Here is a 7,704-nt window from a genome sequence, read left to right as displayed (position 1 = left end):
ACGAGCAGGCTGAGGCACTACCCCCTAATGGAATGGTGGCAACCGGAGGATCACGTCGTGGCAAGATGTGCTGTATGGCCTCAGTCTGCTATTGTTCTGTCAGTGAACTGCTGGGCACAGCCCCTGACAGCATCGCCACACAGGACATCCTGGGAGATGGGAGCTTTGAGAAAGTGTACTTTGTCAACGTCTCTCATACAGACCAGGCTGAACCAGAAACGGCACTACTGGACCACCAGAGTTGACATCATCTTCCCGAAGGACTGCGTCGTGACTTCCGTCACCCGGAAGGGTGAGGTCAGTTGCCGTGCGCAGCTCCTGCATCAACCTCTGTTGATGAATTGGTTCTACCCTCGTGCATTTGTTAAAGCCTTGGCTTGGTTAGTTTGCAGGATAGTGACAGAGGGGTAGTAACAGAGTGGGCTGCTCCTTTCCCTTTAAGAAAGGAGAGACACGATCACAGCATTGCCATGGTCACACACTCAGTGCGTGCATGAACCATCCATGAACCCAGACATGGAAGACAACGATCGTGGCCGTCGTCAGAGAACAGGAAACGACCGCATCCAGAAGGACGTGGACGAAATGGCGTCTTTAAAAAGACGCGAATCGTCCGTGATTTGCTATTTTAGGAAATCTGCTCTCTTAGTTGAAGCGCCCAGGGGAATCGCTGAAAGGGACACCACTGTTTGCACCGTAACGCCAACCAGAACAGCTTCCCGACACAGCAGATACATGGCTTTGTGGAGTATAACAGCTTTCATACAACTACTCGGCTCCGAAGCTAAAATCTAATGAGTGGATGCACCTGTTGCCCTATTTATACCCGTTGGCACGGGGAGTGGCTCAGGTATGTTAAATCCACTAGCCAATTTTCAGTGGCATTTTCTCTTAAACTCAGAGATGATTGTGAGACCCCATATGTCGTGTGTCTTGCAATCATTAACAAAAATAAATAAAGTAACAAAGAGTTACTTTATTTCACAAGTTACTGAAATTAAATATTGTTTTGGGGGGTTTGTACTTAACTCAAGTGGAATTTAAACTGAATACTTTGACTAAAATACACTTCTACTTCTCTAGTTAGAGAGTTTGAATCCGAACCCTAAGGTTGTGGGTTTGAGGCTCGGGCTGCCAATACTATGACTTAGGTGCCCTTGAGCAAGGCACTGATCCCCCTACTTCTCCCCAGCTGCCGCAGCGTAAATGGCTGCCCACTGCTCCAGGTGTGTGCTCACGGTGTGTGTGCACTTTGAATGGATTAAATGCAGAGCACAAATTCTGAGTTTGGGTCACCATACTTAGCTGTATGTCACATATGTCACATATATCACTCGCATGTCACATACAGCACAGACCAAAAGTTTGGACACACCTTCTCATTCAAAGAGTTTTCTTTATTTTCATGACTATGAAAATTGTAGAGTCACACTGAAGGCATCAAGGGATATTTGACCAAGAAGGAGAGTGATGGGGTGCTGCGCCAGATGACCTGGCCTGGGAGTGTCTCAGAATGTCTTCTACCTACAAGCACTATTTGGTATTTGACAGATCATCTAGCACTTCTAAGAATCCATGCAGAAATGGTCATAAGAAATTTTTGCATCAAGCATCAAATCTCAATTAATTTATTCAGCTTCCTTAGTAGTAAATGCATTATGTCCACTTAAGAAAACAGTGTGTTGATGGTTCATCATGCCTCTGTTATGCACTTTGAAACTGATTTTTAACAGTGTTGCATTAATAATAAAGTATGTATAATGCCATTTTCATAATTGTGTTTTTGATTGTCTCCTTGTTATTCTTACTTATCAGTACTTATTGTCAGACAAATAAAGTATGGACAATTGTAAAAAAGCATAGTAAGGTTTAATGGTAGAGACTCGCATGATGTAATTACTTACAATTGTGAAAAATGATGTGTGCCAATCAATTGTAGACAAAAGCAGAACATAAGCGTACAAGTATATATATATATATATATATATATATATATATATATATATATATATATATATATATATATATATATATATATATATACACAGTGCTTTAAGGTATGTTTTTTTGGACATCTGTTTTAATAAAAGTTTTAATCCTTTGCCTGCACTGCCGCTTTTCAGAGCACCCTTCACAATGCACGCTTCCTAATTCTTCCTAGTTCGGAGTATGAAGCGTGAATCATTTGAACCAGTTTGGGAGTTCGGAGCGGGATCGCAAATCATTTGAGTCAGTTCGGGAGTTCGTTGCATAGACAGTAAAAGAAATGGACTCAATTGAGTCCCATTGGGACTCAATTGAGACAAGTGAAGCCCATTATTAGCGTTTTTAAGCACTTCCGTTTCTGACGTGCAGACTCAAACGAAGCTTGACGACGTCAGCAACCTGTCTGACAGATGTAAATCTTCTAGTAGCTGTGCGTGAAAACTGCCATCGTTAATCTTGCAGAGACGGCGAGCTTGAGCGGGGAGTTCTTTGGCATGAGTGAGCATGAGTAAGTATTCTGATTAATTATTTTATATAGGATTTTAAAATGTAACGCCAGTACGCCATATTAAGTTAATTGCCTGCGAGCTTCTCCTCCTGTCTGTGCGGTAATGTGACAGAGAGTCGCGTGGTTATGACGCAATCGTTAGCCTATTTTTACAAAAACTGTTTCTACGGGGCCATAATGTAACATAGAAGGTAATGGAGCCCTTTATACATTGTCGTGTATCCCCTTCAGTATAGTTGTTGTTACCTCAGGGGATGAGGGGAAGCCAGCCAGAAGCCATGTAAGCCAGAATATTCATATATTTGTAGGAAGGTGGACTGGGAGACAGAAGGTTAGTTAACTCAGAAGCTTTATTGAAATAAAGTTGTACGATGTGGCAGAGGGAGAGATGAAATGGGAGTAGATCCTTAACTGAGACAGACACTAGCGATGGAGTAACAGACTGACGATTGTAATCTTTTTACAGGGAATGCAACAGGCACGTTGACTGAATGTGTGTGTGCCACCCTCGATGGAGACACTGGAGAGGAGAGTTCGGAAGACGAGATCCACTGGAGACACAGTGGAGTAACAAGGAGGAGAGGAGATTCTCTCTGGAGAAGAGGTAAGTATTTAGGTAAGTCAATGCTGGTCACTAAGACAGAGAAGGAATCCACTGTGTAGTCACAAGATCAGACAGTTAGTGAGACTGAAGTGTATGCTTTAATGTGGTGGCTGATGGGTGAGTGAATTACGAACAGGTGCTGGTGATAAATACTCAGGAGATGGGGTGCGCTGTGATTGGCTGGGTGAAGAGCCTGACCGATTTGTGAAAATATCCAGTGAAGTTGGAGGCAGCCGGCGGCACTCAACTTTTTGCGTCAGGTAGTATGGATCAGTGTTAATAGTTAATCATCAGTGACAAATTATATAAATTACGGTTCCTAAAAAAATGTGCTGAGATTATCTCGATACAGTATCTACTTGGTTTGCATCTGTTTCTCCAGTGTGATGATTTAATCAGTCTTTACTGCACGGCTCTGTACACTTTCAGTTCACTGCTCAATGCAATGATACCTTCAAAATGGCACCTCTGTGAAATCACACATAATAAATGTACATGAATGACAAAGACCGATTAGAATGATCCAATTGCAGCTGTTCTAGAGCCAATAACTCACTGATTAAAATTAACCATTTAGTGCAAGTCTCCAGTACACTGAATTCACAAGTAAGAACCGGGAGATCTTGTGAGCGTAAACACATCTGATGCTGTTAAAAGTAAGTTATTAATGTCGAAATTTAGGATTAATTTTTGTAACTGAAAATCATATTTAGGTCAAAACTGTCAGATGTTTGTGAACAAAATCTGCTGTAAAGATTGATCTGTTAAAGCCCACTGAACTGAATGCAGATGATGCAGACACATCAATTAAAGTTCAAATTCCCTGCTTCCGTAATGTTAACAGTTTCATTAAAATGCTACGAATGCCCTATGTAATGTCTTTCTTTATACTGTTTATCAACGGTATACATTTTTATATTGTTTGGATTAACTAGCCAAGTAGACAGATATGAATGTTTATTCATAAGCATACTGGAAATACTATGCTAACTGTCTAGCTTTTAAGCGTGCTATTGCTAAGTTGAGGTAATTTTTAAAAATAAAGTCCTAATATATTTATTCAACCTCCTAGATCGATTACATCTGGGAGAAAAAGAAAGGATGTGATGTTTAGAACATGGTAACTAACTGTGATGTGTTAGTTAGATGTGAAGTGATGATTTGAGAAGAAAAAATCATTATGAAAATATAATAATGTAATTATTAAATTCCTTAAAGTGTTCTTCCTAACTTCAGGCCTTATTCTCATGTCATATATAACTGTGATGTTCAGCAAAATCAGATGGTCAACTCTGTTTTCTCTCAGGTACATCGCAGTGTAAGCTTCACAGTGAACATTACTCTCATCAACGTAGTCGCAACATAGTAATAAAAAATTAAATTAAGTAGCCTATATAAAATCGCAATAATTATTTGTTTGCTCCAAATTTATAAATTACTTATTTAAAAGTTTATTGAAATGAAACCGTTCTTAGTCTACAATAGCATCTATAAACTTACGATAATTTGCAAACTACATGCTAGCAATGCAAAACAACATGATACAAATACCTAGGAACAGAACTATACTTCCAATGTCCAGCAACATGCCATAAAAACCTAGCATGCACCTGATGACCACTGAGGACCACTTCTAGACTTCACAGATGGGCTCTTATGTTGTAGTGGTGTCTGCTGGGTTAATTGAGTCCATTTTCAGAACTGACAGACAGACAGAGAGACGGATAGATAACAGCATGCCTATTGTGCTAAATTATATTATAATTATATAATGAGTCAGTCCCACTTTATATTTGGTGTTCTTAACTACTATGTACTTACATAAATAAGTACAATGTACTTATTGTGTTCATAGTGTATTGTAAAACACTTTTGCTGCTATTGAGGTGGGATAGGGGTAAGGTTGGGGAGAGGATTGGAGGTATGGGTAAGTTTAAGGGTGGGTTAAGGTTTAAAGTATGGGTCAACAGTGTAATTATAAATGTAATTACAGAAATTAAATACAGATGTAATTACATGTAGTTTTTTTAATATAAGTACAATGTAAAAACATGTATGTACACAATAAGTACATTGTACTAAATTATTAATTAAAATGTAAGTACATAGTAGTTAAGGCCACTTAATATAAAGTGGGTCCAATGAGTCTTTTTGCATGTATCACAGCAGTTCCAAAGTGAAATAACAACTGAGTGGTGAAAAAGTCTGTTCAGTTTGAACAAAAGCAGACATGAGATAGAAGATGCAACCACATCATTTTGTCTTCTAAATCTAATTTGGTTTGTTTAATCAGTGTAAAAGGTTATGTAATGAGGCCTGAATGGTCGAAATTTTTAATGGTATGTCTCACCTTTTCTGATTTTGTTTGACAATAAAATGTTCTAACCTAAATCTATTAATTTTGTGTTATGTTGGTTTGTTCACTAATCAATGCTGTTTATGTGATTGTGACTCTGACTGATGGAGGTTTTTGTACGACTCTTTATCACTGTGTGAACACTGGACCACCACTGATCCACTGTGCACTCACACAGTAATAATCTCCTGTATCTTCAGTCTGGGTTCCACTGATGGTCAAAGTGAAATCAGTTCCATGATCAGCTCCATTTCCACTGAATCTTGATGGAGTTCTTGTATTGAGATTGTTGATGCTGTGAAATAAAAGTTTTGGAGTTTCTCCAGGTTTCTATAGGTACCAGGAGAAACAGTTCTTACACCACACAGCTGAAGGTCTCCTATAGCACTGCTGGTTTTACAGGTCAGAGTGACTGTTTGTCTGTTTCTCTGCTGGAGTCTGAATTACAGTTGCCTATCCTGAAGAGTATGAAGAACAATTAAAACACACTAAACTTCTGAACTGAAAAAAATAAAATTGCCAAAAATAAGAAGCTATTTAAATAAAAGCCATTTCTCATGCCACAGTGTTTCATTTTCAGTCTTTACTGAGACGCTGCAGATAACTGAATGTGTCTTCATGTTACAGTCTATAACTAAATTAAACTGACCGATTTATGAGAACAAATTCATCATTAAATACTCATTAATAGTGAATAAAATTTTCTAATACAAGTTTTAATTCAAATTAAAATAAGAGGGAGATGTTTAAATTGACAAGTTTAATGATAGATAAATAAATAACTCTCCACTGCTGGAAAAAACATTTAAAAATAATATATGTTGAAGATAACTGATCATCAGTTCTTTGTCAAAAGCTCATGTTGTCACTCCGGAAACACGGAGTGAGAACCATTTGCAGGTATGACATTTATTGAAGGGCAATCCAAAGGGGTAAACAGTCCAGGCAGGGGTCAATACCAAACACAATCCAAACATGAAAACAAAACAAGAAGACAAGGCAAGGGCAAGACTGATTTTACGGACATGAATAATCATTAGGCATTAGACAAGGACTCCGTGACACAGACTCAGACAGACCGGGTATAAATACACAGAAGGTAATGAGGGAAATGGAGACAGGTGGGGAATAATCAATTAACCCAAACAAGGAGGAAGGTGACCAAATAAGGGAACAGACAGTTAATAAAGTGCAGACACCGTGGGAAAGGAGGACATCTAGTGGAAACCCAGGGACACAACCCAGACACTGTGACACATGTCTGCTGATGGTCAATAAGAGTTCATTCACATGCTAGTGATGGCCTCTTCTGTGTGTAAAGAGAATAAATCACTCAACATTGCTATAGAAATACTTTATTAATTTACAATAGAAATTAATTGTTATTTTATTCAACTGGGGTTTAATTTAATTTAATTTATTTTTTTATTTTTTACTATGAATGAGTCGCCTTAATATGTGTTATTTGTTTAAGAACCACACATGTATGCCCAACTTATATTAAGTAAACTCATTGAAAGAAGTTTGTAAAGATCCTGGTGATTCTTCTGGAAAATATAGTTACTTTACTGGGCTGAAACTAGACTTGATATTAATGATCATCTTCTCACAACATACATTCATACACAATCTTAATGTTTGACTGTTTGGCAGTGCTCTAATGTGGTTTTCAGAGTTACATGTTTAGTTTTTTAGGTGTTTATTAAGGGTTTGGTGGATTTAGTATTGTTGTCAAATAAATTAATGGAGATGAAGTACATAAACTGATTAATATTTATATAATATTTATAGATTTATTTATTAGATTTATTTTACATTGTTACAATGTTATTTAACTGTATACATTAAAAATGTAAAATATTTTTAAACTATAATGATCTCTTTTTTTATTAACATTCACATAAATATTATTTCAGATAATAAATATTTAGTGTGCCTCTCTTGATTCATATTTTGTCTTCTTTTTTTTACATTGAGATGGTCAGGGCTCAATCACTGAATCATGAAAACACCTGCAGATGAAGGAAATTATCAAATTGTGAGTCTCAAACACTGAAACAGATCACTGTTGGTTTCTCTGTGTGTTGACTCTGTGTAGTTTTACTGTATCATGAAGCTCCTGTGAGGACGCTGAACATCTGCTGATGGAGATCAGCTGTCTATTTTTTGAAGGAAGGACCACAATGAAAATAAGTTATTGTAACATTATTGTTTTATCCTTGACACGAAGGTTGTAACAGTGATTTGCTA

Source organism: Carassius auratus, chromosome 25, assembly GCF_003368295.1.
Source record: "Carassius auratus strain Wakin chromosome 25, ASM336829v1, whole genome shotgun sequence".
Lineage (NCBI taxonomy): Eukaryota > Metazoa > Chordata > Actinopteri > Cypriniformes > Cyprinidae > Carassius > Carassius auratus.
This window is presented reverse-complemented; position numbering follows the sequence as displayed.